This window comes from Piliocolobus tephrosceles, chromosome 8 (genome assembly GCF_002776525.5).
Source record: "Piliocolobus tephrosceles isolate RC106 chromosome 8, ASM277652v3, whole genome shotgun sequence".
Taxonomy (NCBI): Eukaryota; Metazoa; Chordata; class Mammalia; order Primates; family Cercopithecidae; genus Piliocolobus; species Piliocolobus tephrosceles.
In genome coordinates this window covers 57,159,889-57,173,218 of record NC_045441.1, presented here as the reverse complement: position 1 = coordinate 57,173,218, position 13,330 = coordinate 57,159,889, and positions in this window count along the sequence as shown.

Genomic DNA, 13,330 nt, shown 5'->3' with positions numbered 1-13,330 from the left:
TCCCTTCCTTCCTTCCTTCCTTCCTTCCTTCCTTCCTTCCTTCCTTCCTTCCTTCCTTCCTTCCTTCCTTCCTTCTCCGAGATAGAGTCTCGCTCTGTCACCCAGGCTGGAGTGCAGTGGTGTGATCTTGGCTCACTGCACTGTCTGCCTCCTAGGTTCAAATGATTCTCCTGCCTCAGCCTCCCAAGTAGCTTGGACTACAGGCAGGTACCAACACACCCAGCTAATTTTTTTGTATTTTTGGTAGACATGGGGTTTCACCGTGTTGGCCAGGCTGGTCTCAAATTCCTAACCTCAAGTGATCCACCTGCCTTGGCCTCCCAAAGTGCTGGGATTACATGTGTGAGCCACTGCACTGAGCATTTTTCTAGTGCTCTTCTTTCTTTTCTTTCAAAATATTTACATGTTTCCTATTTATTCATTCAGCAGCCATTTATTGAGTACTCACCTGTCAGTGGGCTGCAGATGTATGGAAACTAACATGACCCCGATTCATGATCTCAATCTCTAGGGGAGTAAATAGGAGTAAATAGACACAGAATCAGAACAATGACATAAATAATTTGGTACATGCAAGCAGAGAATTCCCAACACAGAGGAGAAACTTGTAGCCTGGCTGAGGATGGAAGGAGGTAGGTGGGGACTGTTTCTGAAGAAGGTGATGTTTGATCTAACAACTAAAAGACAGGAAGGATTCAGCTAGGTGGAGAAGCTAGGGTTTCAGGCAATATGTCGGGGAATAGAAAAGGGAGAGAACAGTACAGTCACATGTTGATTAACAAAGGGCATATGTTCTGAGAGATGTGTTGACGGGCAATTTCATCACAGTGTAAACATCACGGAGTGTACTGACACAAACCTAGATGACATAGCCTACTACACACCTAGGCTATATAGTATAGCCTATTGTGTCTAGGCTGCAACTCTGTATAGCATATGACTGTACTGAATACTGTAGGCAATTGTAACACAATGGCAATACAATTGTAACACAATGGATTTAAATACATCTAAACATTAACAGGGTACAGTCAAAATGCAGTACTATAATCTTATGGGACCACTGTCATATATGTGGTCCATGATTGAGTGAAACATTGTTATGTGGCCCATGACTGTATGTGGAAAAGAATGGAAGACAACACAGCATGCATGAAAGGAGAACTTTAAATAAATGAGTCTGGCTGGAGGAGAGCATGAGTTGGAGGGAAGGATGAGAAACAAGCTTTGAGATAGAAGGAGGATTATGCGAGGGCTTACATGTGAAGTTGCAGGTCCAAAGATTCACTGATTTCATTCAATACTTATTTATGCTAGGCTCTGTTTTCAGATGTCTGGGATACTGGGATGAACAAGGCAAATTCCCATTACCATTCTAGTCTAGCAGCCAAACAATTAAAAAGCAACATCAACAACAGCAAAAGGAAAAAAGAAAAACATCAGATATTGCTAAGTTCTATACAGAAAGCTAAAATAGAGAGATCTGAAAAAAGTGACGATATTGGAGCAGAAATCCAGAAAAGGCCTGAGAAATGACATTTAGAGCAAGACGAGACATTTAGTGTGAATGGCAAGTAAGAAATAGTCATGCAGAGACCAGGAGGAGCAGCACTCTAGGCAGGAGGAACAGCGTGTGCAAAGGCCTAAACCAGGAAGGTGCATCACCTGTGAGTGGGACAGCGCGGGACAGAGTGGGGGAGGAGAGAGCGGGAGGACATGAAGTCAGGGAGGAAGGCGGAGATTATTATGCTGGGCAAAATTCCAAATATATATGTATTCTTCTTTGTTCTCGGATTTTCTTTATGAAAAGGCAGCTGTCAGGCTGGGTGCGGTGGCTCATGCCTATAATCCCAGCACTTTGGGAGGTCAAGGCAGGGAGATCACCTGAGGTCAGGAGTTCGAGACTAGCCTGGCCAACATGGCGACACCCCATCTCTACTAAAAATACGAAAATTGGCCGATGGTGGCAGTCACCTGTAAACCCAGCTACTCCGGAGGCTGAGACAGGAGAATCACTTGAACCCAGGAGGTGGAGATTGCAGTGAGTGGAGATTGCGCCACTGCACTCCAGCCTGGGTGACAGAGCGAGACTCTGTCTCAAAAGAAAAAAAAAAGAAAAGGCAGAGGTCTTAGATGACCAGAAGAGAGGAGCCTTGCCTTGTATTCTGGGACATGAGCCAGAATTGAGGATTGAGTCAATTAAAAGCACTGCCTGAACCCAGGTGAAGCTCCCACTCACCCACTCTGGTGGCTTCACACAGGGCTTTGCTGTTCTAAAGGAGTTGTGAATCTAGTGAGGTCATCTTTAATGGAAACTTTACATTTATATTGGCTATTTTACTATTTTAGTCAAATACATCTAGTGGATATTAACAAAAGAGGTTTCGTAACCAAAGGCTCAGTGAAGGAAATGAGGGCGAAGGTGGAGTGCGTGGGGAGGGAGGTGATGGGAGCCGGTGCAGACGTGTGTCTGACTCTTGCTCAGCACCCTTTTCCCCTTGTACTGCCACTTCATCGGGGGGTCCCTTCCAACTCACCCCCAGTTGTGCTCTCTCTCTGATCCTGGGTAAAAACATGCCACTACTAGCACATTTGTCCTAACAGTGTTTCTGTCAAACTCAGGAGAGAATGGTTTTGGCTGTTCCACTGAAGAGTGGGCAAGGAACAGGCAAACCCACTTTAAACATGGTTGGGCCTTCTTTTCTTTCCCCACTTTCCCTTGGTTGGACATTTGGGAAGTAGCTGTCCAAATCTAAAATGGCAGCTCTCCCAGCTTTCCAGACAGAAAGGGTGGGAAGTAGAGAGGGGCTAGGGGAGTGGAGTGTGACTTGTGAAGGGCATCCCAGGGAAGAGCTGGACTGCACAGTGTTGATGAGGGTTGGAGTGTTGCCTACGTCAAACCATTGCTGCCCTGTGACATCCAATGGAGGTTGTAAGGTATGTTTGTTCATTCCCCCACTGCTATAAAGAAATAGCTGAGAATGGGTAATTTATAAAGAAAAGAGGTGTAATTGGCTCGTGATTCCACAGGCTGTGCAGGTAGCATGGCTGGGGAGGTCTCGGGAAGCTTTCAGTCTTGGTGGAAGGTGAAGGGGGAGCAGACATATCTTATGTGGCCGGAGCAGAAGAGGGGCGGGGGGAGGTGCCACACACTTTTAAACAACCAGATCTGGTGAGAACTCACTATCAGGAGAACGGCAAAGGGGAAATGCACCCCCATGATCGAATCACCTCCCACCAGGCCCCTCCTCCAACATGGGAGATTACAATTAAACATGAGATGTGGGGACACAAATCCAAACCATATCATAAGGCTTCTTCAGGGAGCCTGACAGCCTTGCTCCTAACACCCCATAGCTCCTTTTCTCTCCTCCATGCATTCCTGTGAGAGGGCTTTGCTGTCCGGTTCTTGCCCTCTGAGAATATGACATTTTCAGTGTGACAGTGGATGCTGCGTATCATCCATTTTTCCAGAGGGACTAAGCTGTACTTCTCTTTTCCTTGATCCCAGTTTCTAGGAGCTAATACCTCTCCTGGTTTCCGGGACCTTAAAGCTGTCCATAACCAAGGTGAGGACAGTGAGCAGCAATAGAATGGAAGATGCCTGCATGTGTTCTGTGGGTCCATATATGTGTGTATAAATGCCCAGAAAAAGGCCTGGAAGGTTACACGTAAAGCTGACAACGCTGATAACAGTGGTTACTTTTGTAGAGGCAGGAAAAGAACCACAATTGGGGCTATCAAAGAGGATGTTAGCCTAGTATTTAGATTTTTATAAGGAGCATGTATTAATGTATTGCTTATGTAACTAAATGTATAATTAAAATTAATTTGCAGTTCTGGACCTGAAAAAAAAATTGGAAAGGATGAGGCTGCTGTGGTTGGGATCTGAGCTGAGGACTCAGGGATGGGAGAGAGTAATGAGTCTAAGGAGGGGGTATAGCTCAGGGTTAGAGCATTGGACTGCAGACCAAGAGAGTAATGAGTCTAAGGTGAAGACTGGGCTGGGGAGTTGTGACAAACAGCTAATAAGGGAAGGGTCAGATCAGGATGACTTTAAATGTTAGGCAGAAGTAAGCCTTGTTATTGTTGGTATTTTAATATTTGGGGCAGAGTAATCATGCCAAATGTTTATGAATAACATAAATATAAAATTTAATAAATTAAAATTGACTTGGTTTAGAAAAAGAGAGAAATTATTAGGTGATTGTGGAATTTGGATTGTGTCCAAACTATTAACACATAGTGTATATCTCAAGCAGGAAACATTGGATTTAAGGATTTATGTTGTGTGTTCTTTACCTCCAGCTCTTTAGTAGCTAGTGATTGACAGCATGTCAGGAGACATTTTGGCCCCAGATAATCCTAAAATGACCACAGTGTAGTGTTACCCAAGCTGAGTTCCATGGAACCCTAGTCCTTGAGAGAGACAGGGCTATGTGATCAAATCTGGTTGGAAAGGACAGACTACCATACTTCCCTCTTGAAGGGTCACAGTGTATTTTGGAATAGTAAAGCCTCTGAGAAGTGCTACAAGAAAGAAGTTCAGAAGTCAGGTGAACTTCAGAGGAGTATGGTTAGTGGCTCAACGATGACATCAAGAATTCATCCCAGATATGTCCACATCAACTTCAAACTGAATATGGTTCTTTTTATGGTCACATGGGGGCTGCCGCTGACAAGTAGGGCCTCCTGCTTCCTTATTCATGTCCGGAAGAGGGAGGGGAGAGTAAGAAAAATCTTCTTTTCCAATTGTCTTTCCCTTCAGTTTGATTGGGCCAACTTAAGCCATGATGGTCACCGGGAGAGTGCTATGTACTGATTTACTCACACTAATCAGATCCACTGCTTGAAAGCTGGGAATGGAGTTAGCTTTCCTGAAGAACATGATGGTGTGGAACAGGAGTGAATTTTTGGGGAAAAAAGGGTAAGGATCCTGTTAGGAAAAAGGAAAGGTGAATGAGAGTATGCAACGCAATGCATGCTGTGCTGAGAGATGCAACACCAGTCTGTAGCAGGCAGACATGATGGATAAAACTAGGGGCCCCAAGAGTGTGGAAGGCAGCAGGTGGCTGTGGCCAGGGGGAAGGGAGAGATGGTGCCAGCCAAGGGCATCAAGATGGGCCTGAAGGCTAGGGTACCTGACAAAGACACTGGCTTCTGCTTTCAGTGGTGGCTCAGGACTTTATTTATACTTTTGAAACTATGAGGATTTATTTAAAATTCTGTCACGTATGGAGTGGTTTAGAATTTTGGAGAATTTGAAAAAGAATTAAAATGCTGCTGAACTTTAAAGAGAACTAAATAAAGAACAAAGCAGCAGGAAGTGCTGCCTGTGGAATAAAGATGGGGTCTTCTTCTCCTTGAGGGTGCCAGGCATGAAAAGTGCCAAATGGCAATTTATTTTCTTTATATAAGTTTCTCCTGAAATATGTGTCTATCAAGGCTGTCAGACGTGAATGCAGTTGCAAAACGAGTGACTACCTTAATTTGAGAACTAAAAGTGTTTCCCTTATCTTTCTGCCTGTGACTCAACAGAACTGTTTTCTCTAGGAATGAGCAAATGTTAGGTCAGAGCCCTTTGGCACCTGAGTTACTGAACTCCTGACTCAACAATTAAGATGCTTAAAAGTGTTTATTCTGAAAACTGACATTTCAGCTCAGTCTCTTCTAGTGTGATATGGAAAACAGGTTGTGTTGCAGCAATTATTGAAATAGCAGATAGCAATTGTATACTCGTGCAGTTACTCATATTCTATATACATTGGGATACACGTGATTAGAACGAGTATATACATACATATATTAATGAATAGAGAAGGACTGGTGAATTGGTGGGGAAGAATTTTCTTTATGGCTGTAGTTGTAGCTCATTTTACAAAAGTCTGTCCTCGCATGTGTAAAAATCAAAATTTAAAATAAATTGTGTCATTATTTTTTGAAGTACTGGGGAAACTTGCTAGTAAAGAAATTCACTGGATACGTTATTTTACAAAGTGAATATGCATTTATTTTTCTTTTATATAATACAATTTTCATATATTGGTCTTGTTTATAAGAGGAATATTCCTGATACAACTGTTTCATTTTGAAAGTTAAAGGTGAAGGCTGGATGCGGTGGCTCATGCCTGTAATCCCAGCACTTTGGGAGGCCAAGGCGGGTGGATCACCTGAGGTCGGGAGTTTGAGATCAGCCTGACCAACATAGAGGAACCCTGTCTCCACTAAAATTACAAAATTACCTGGGCATGGTGGCTCATGCCTATAATACCAGCTACTCGGGAGGCTGAGGCAGGAGAAGTGCTTGAATCTGGGAGGTGGATGTTGCGGTGAGCTGAGATTGTACCATTGCATTCCCACCTGGGCAACAAGAGTGTAACTCCATCTCAACAAAACAAAACAAAACAAACAAAACACAGAAAATTAAAGGTGAAAAACCACAAGAAGGCTTCAAATTTATAGTAAATTTGGTAGGATAGCACTCTTCCTCGCTCACCAGATGTGTCCCATTTTAAGGATATCTGTAAGCTAAGGAGAATGTAGAAGGAATCAGAGATCACCATGTTTTGAGGCAGTGTTTCCACTCTACAGATGTAAAATTTAGTTCTTTCTAATGAAATGAGCATTAGCTTTCTCTGTATGGCCCCTCTTTAACCATAGACTTTAACAACTTGTTTGAACAGAGAATAAAGAAAAATGAAAGCAGACATTAATGTAACACAAGGACTTGAATTTTTGAAGTGGTAAAGTTTGAAATAAACACATGAAGCGGATTAAATAATGAGAGGGGGAAAGTCGGTAAGTTAGATCCTCCCAATAACTTATTCTTATTTTGGGGGAAGGTGAGGGTTGAAAGTGGAGGGATGCTATGGTCTGAATGTTGTGTCTCCCCAAAATTCATGTTGAAATCTAATCTCCAATGCAATAGTATTAAGAGATGGGGCCTTTAGGAGGTGATTATGTCATGAGGGCAGAACCCTCATGAGTGAAATTAGTTCCCTTATAAAAGAACCCAAGGGAGCTTAATCACCCCTTCCGCTATGTGAGGACACAAAGAAGCTGCCATGTATTAGCAATGGGTCCTTAGCTGACACTGGATCTGATGGCATCTTGATTTTGAACTTCACAGCCTCCAGAACTGTGAGCAATACATTTCTATTGTTTATAAATTATCCAGTCTAGGGTATTTTGTTATAGCAGCCTGAACAGACTAAGACAGAAATTTGTACCAAGAAGTGGGGTGTTGCTAAAACGAATACCTACATGTGTGGAAGCAGCGTTGGAACTGGGTAGTGGGGAGAGGCTGGAAGACTTTGGAGTTTACATGCTAGAAAAAACCTACATTGACGTGAACAGGGCATTAAGGGTGATTCTTATGAGGGTTCAGAAGAGATATGTAGAGAAAGCCTCCATCTTCTTAGAGATTACTTAAGAGATCATGCACAGAATGCTGGTAGAAATATGGATGGCAAAGGCCATTCTGATGAGGTCTCAGATGGAAATGAGGAATATGTTATTAGAAATTGGAAGAAAGGCAATCTTGTTTATAAAGTGGCTGAGAACTTGGCTGAATTGAGTTTGTATTCTAGTATTTTGTGGAAGGTAGAACTTCTGAAAAAAGGATATTTGGTAGGAGAAATACCTAAGCAAAGTGTTGAGGGTGTGGCATGCCTTCTCTATATAAATAAAGTAAAATGTGAGGAGAGAGAAACAAATTAAAAATGAAATTTAAATCAAAAGGAAAGAAGAACTTAAATATTTGGAAAATTGTCCACTTGGCCATGTTTTAAAGAATGGAAAAGAATGCTTTTCATTCTTTTGAAAGAATGAAACAGTGTGGCCAAGTGACTATTTCATAAAGAGACTAGTAAGACCTAGTAAGACTAGAAGCCACGTGTTATTCATCAAGGCAATGGAAGAATGACCCCTAAGGCACTTCAGAGAGATCATCTGGGCTGCCACTCTCCTCAAAAGCCCAGCAGGCCAAGGGACTGGGGGACAGATTAGATCAACTACAGTGATGCATCACTTAATGACAGGGATACATTCTGAGAAATGGGTCATTAGATGATTTTAGCATTGTATGGACATCATAGAACGTATTTACACAAACCTTGATGGTACAGCCTGCTACACCTTGACTATATGGTATAGCCTCTTGCTGTTAGGCTACAAACCTGTATAGCATATTACTGTACTGGATATGTAGGGAGCTGTACCACAACAGTAAGTGTTTGTGTTTCTAAACATATCTAAATATAGAAAAAGTACAATGTTCCTAACACAGAGAAGTGATAAATGCTTGAGGTGATGGATACCCCAGTTACTCTGATGTGTTTATTACACAATATATGGCTCTATCAAAACATCATATGTCCTCCATAAATATATATACCTGCTATGTATCCATAAAATTTAAAAATTAAAAAAGAGAGGGCACAGTAAAAATACAGTATTATAATCTTATGGGACCACCATTGTGTATAGTTTGTCACTGACTGAAATGTCATGTGGTGCATGACATGTCAAAAGAGGGGCCTCCAGAGTCTGTGGGACCTCACAGCACAGTATTGCCTCAAGTCTTTGTTCCCTGCATTCTGGTGCAGTGCTTCTCATCTAGCCCAGGTGTGGCGCCAGTGGGCCCAAGTGTGGTGCAGCCCACAGTGGCTGCCCCTTTGAGGGCACAGGCAGTAAACCTTGGCGGTGTTTGTGAGGTGCCATCTCCATGGATGCTCAGAGTGCATGAGCTGTGGGGTCATGGCTACCTCCACCTAGATTTCATAGGATGCTTTGGACAGTCTCAGGGCCCAGGCAGAGAAATGGTACAGGGGAGAAGATACTGCAGAGAACCTACTATGGCAATAGCTCATAAAGCCATGGAGTGGGGACATCCCTGAAACCCCAGAGTGGTAGAACCACCGGAGTGCTACTCCAGGCTGGGCGAACCGCAGGCAGGAGACTCCAACCTGGGAAAGTTGTGGTGTGTGCTGTGAGGGGTGGGGCTGCCTTGAGCCTTGGACCTTTTCCCCAGTGTGTCCGGAAAGAGGGCATCTTTAAGGTTTAAGATTGTTCATCCTGTTGGGTTTTGAACTTACTTGGGATGAGTCACCCCTTTCTTCTTTCCTATTTCTGTCTTTTGGAATGGGAATGTCTATCCTGTGCCTGTCCCACCATTGCATTCTGTAAGCGTATAACTTTTGATTTCACAGATTCACAGCTGGAGAGAAATTTGTCTCAGGATGAATCATACCTTGAGTCTCACCCAAATCTAATTTAGATGATATTTAGGTGAGACTTTGGACTTAGATTTTAAAGTTAATGCTGGAACCAGTTAAGACTTTGGGGGCCATTTGGTATGGAATAAATGTATTTTGAATGTGGGAAGGATGCGGATTTTGGGGGCCAAGGGTGGAATGTTATATTCTGAATGTTTGCGTTCCTCCCCATGTTCATTTGCTGAAACCTAATCTCCAATGCAGTATTAGTAAGAAGTGGGGCCTTGGAGAAGAAGAGAGGCTCATGGGAACTTGTTCACCCCTTCTGCCATATGAAGGCAGATAGAAGCTGCCACGTATGAGGAATATGTCCTCTCCAGATACTGGATCTGCTGGCATCTTGATTTTAAACTTCCAAGCCTCTAGAACTGTGAGCAATAAACTAATATTGTTTATAAATTACCCAGTCTAAGGTATTTTGTTATAGCAGCCTGAACAGACAAGACACAATTCAGCTATGAAAATATTCACCTCTCAAAATTCTGCTTTGTCTTTGTAAGGTCTGTGTATTGCAGACCTTAGATATTCTCCAAAATGAAACTTCTTATTGGAGTCTGTGAGGTGCTGTTACTAACAGAGTTTATTATTTTCCTGGAGATATTGAGGCATAAAAATATGTTGACAGAGAGGGCTCCAAAAATATAAACATTCTATTAAGGTCAGAGGGAAACAGAAAAATGTCTGCGTCTGTACTCGACTTTCAGATAGGACTAGGACTTTTGTAAGGGAATTAGATGGAATCATTAATATTCTTTGAAACCTTGTGGGGTAGAAGCAAAGGCTTGGATGCAGGTTGGCGATAGTTATTTAAAGATTACCAGCACCCTTTTTGTTTTCCTAGAGATGGAAGTCTGACTTGACTTTTGGGGGCAGATTACTCCTATAACAACAACAGCAACACTTCAGTAGGCCTTCTGGTTATGTAAAGATAAAGGCAAGAAATTATTCTGGAGAACAAAGGTTTAATGCAACCAGAAGCTAAACTGCTTCTGTTTAAAGTACATGTCTGCAGTAAACTGTGAAAATTATCTTCAGTTGGGTGGAATAGAGGAATATTTTAGGTGGAAGTGGGGCATAAGATTTATTTTTTTCTCTTAAGAAACTCTGGAATTCTCTTAGTAGGGGACTTGGTAACAGGCTGCAGGTCAGGGGCTAAAGAGAGATGATGCTTGGAGTTAGCGAGGCTGTGGACTTGGTGCAGCTGTATTTGACATTCAGGCTGATGGTATCTGCTCAGTGCTGTAATGGCTTTTGTTGGGTCCAGCTCTCAGTGAGATTTTGTTTACTCTTCTTGCTTGGTTGCTGAGACAGCACTGACAAAGAGTCAGACCAGACAGCATTGATAGTGCCCTGGAAACACAAATCTAAAAAGCGAGCAGGGGGAAACATGTATACTTCCTTTATTGTCATTCCTGGGTGATAAGATTTGGCTGTGTCCCCACCCAAATCTCATCTTGAACTGTAGTTCCCATAATCCCCACGTGTGTTAGGAGGGACCCGGTGAGAGGTAATTGAATCATGGGGGTGGTTACCCCCTTGCTGCTATTCTTGTGATAGTAAGTTCTCATGAGATCTGATGCATTCTTCTCTCTCCTGCTGCCTTGTGAAGAAGGATGTGTTTGCTTCCCCTTCCACCATGATTGTAAGTTTCTTGAGACCTCCCCAGCCATGCAGAACTGTGAGTCAATTAAAACTCTTTCCTGTGCAAATTACCCAGTCTCGGGTATTTCTTCATAGCAGTGTGAAAATGGACTAATACAGTAAATTGGTACCAAAGAGAGTGGGGTACTGCCATAAATATACCTGAAAATGTGGAAACGACTTTGGAACTGGGTAACAGGGAAAGGTTGGAACAGTTTGGAGGGCTCAGAAGAAGACAGGAAAATGTGGGAAAGTTTGAAACTTCCTAGAGACTTGTTGAGGCTTTGACCAAAATGCCAATAGTGATATGGACAATGAAGTCCAGGCTGAGGTGGTCTTGGATGGAGATGGAAACTTGCTGGGAACTGGAGTAAAGGTCACTCTGCTATGCAAAGAGACTTGTGGCATTTTGCCCCTGCCCTAGAAATCTGTGGGACTTTGAACTTGAGAGAGATGATTTAGGGCATCTGGTGGAAGAAATTTCTAAGTGGCAAAGCATTCACGAGGAAGCTGAGCATAAAAATTTGGAAAATTCGCAGCCTGATGATGCTGTAGAAAATCAAAATCCATTTTCTGGGGGAAAATTCAAGCCCCCCTGCAGAAATCTGCATACGTAATGAGAAGCTGAATGTTAATCCCAAAGACAATGGGGAAAATGTCTGCAGGGCATGTCAGAGACCTTCACAGAGCCCCTCCTGTCACAGGCTGAGAGGCCGAGGAGGGAAAAATGGTTTCATGGGCTGAGCCCAGAGTCCCCCTTCTTTGTGCAGCCTTGGGACATGGTGCCCTGTGTCCCAGCTGTTTGAACTCCAGCCATGGCTAAAAGGGGCCAAGGCACAGCTCCAGCCATTGCTTCAGAAGGTGCAAGCCCCAAGCCTTGGCAGCTTCCATGTGGTATTGGTTCTGGGGGTGCACAGAAGACAAGAATCAAGGTTTGGGAACCTCTGCATAGATTTCAGAGGATGTATGGAAATGCCTGGATGTTTAGGGAGAAGTTTGCTGCAGGAGTAGGGCTGTCATAGAAAACCTCTGCCAGGGCAGTGCAGAGGGGAAATGTGGGGTTGGAGCCTCCGCAGAATCCCTGCTGAGGCACTGTCTAGTGGAGCTGTGAGAAGAGGGCTACCATCCTCCAGATCCCAGAATGGTAGATCCAGCAATGGCTTGCACCATGTGCCTGGAAAAGCCACAGACACTCAACGCCAGCCTGTGAAAGCAGCATGGAGGGGGTCTGTACCCTGCAAAGTCACAGGGGTGGTGGAGCTGCCCAAGGCTGTAGGAGACCACCTCTTGAATCCATGTGGCCTGGATGTGAGACATGGAGTCAAAGGAGATCATTTTGGAACTTCAGGGTTTAAGGACTGCCCTATTGGATTTTGGACTTGTATGGGGCCTGTCGCCCCTTGGTTTTGGCCAATTCCTCCCATTTGGAGTGGGAGTATTTACCCAATGCCTGTACTCCCATTGTATCTAGGAAGAAACTACCTTGCTTTTCATTTTTCAGGCTCATAGGCACAAGGGACCTGTTTCGTCTCAGACAAGACTTTGTACTTTGGACTTGAACTTTTGGGTTAATGCTGGAATAAGACTTTAAGGGACTGTTGGAAAGGCATGATTGGTTTTGAAATGTGAGGACATGAGATTTTGGAGGAGCCAGGGGCAGAATGATGTGGTTTGCTGTGTCCCCACCTGAATCTCATCTTTATAGTTCCCGTAATCCCCACGTGTGGTGGGAGGGAGCCGGTGGGAGGTAATTGAATCATGGGGACACTTACTCCCATGCTGCTATTCTCATCATAGTAAGTTCTCATAAGATCTGATGGTTTCATAAGTGACTTCCCCCTCACTCACCTTTCATTCTTCTCCCTCCTGCTGCCTTGTGAAGAAGGACATTTTTGCTTCCCTTTCTGTCATGATTATAAGTTACCTGAAGCCTCCCCCACCCTGCAGAACTGTGAGTCAATTAAACCTCTTTCCTTTATAAATTACCCAGCCGTGAGTATGTCCTTATAGCACCATGAGAACAGACTAATATACTGGGACAGGATCTTCTGCTTGGATATTATCTCTTGCTTGAGACAGGAGAGATTTTATCCTCATCTCAATCTAGGGCTTGTCTCCCTGAATCCTAATTTGCTGCCAGGGTCAACCTGTTCTTGGGATGATTGGCAGTGGTATTATAATATTCATTCCCTTTAGTGGAAGCCCATCTCCCAATTATGGCAATATAATTGGCTCAAAGACCCTGATGAGAAAAATCACAAAAAGAGTGACACCCCTAAATAGACAAAATTCTTAAGCAGATAAAGTGAGTTACCTGTTTGACTGGCAACAGCCTTTGTTTGAACCATGTTTTTCACCTCGGGAGTTAATCTATCTAACGAAGGTCTTGAGAGCAGGGGATTTCTCCTTTCTCA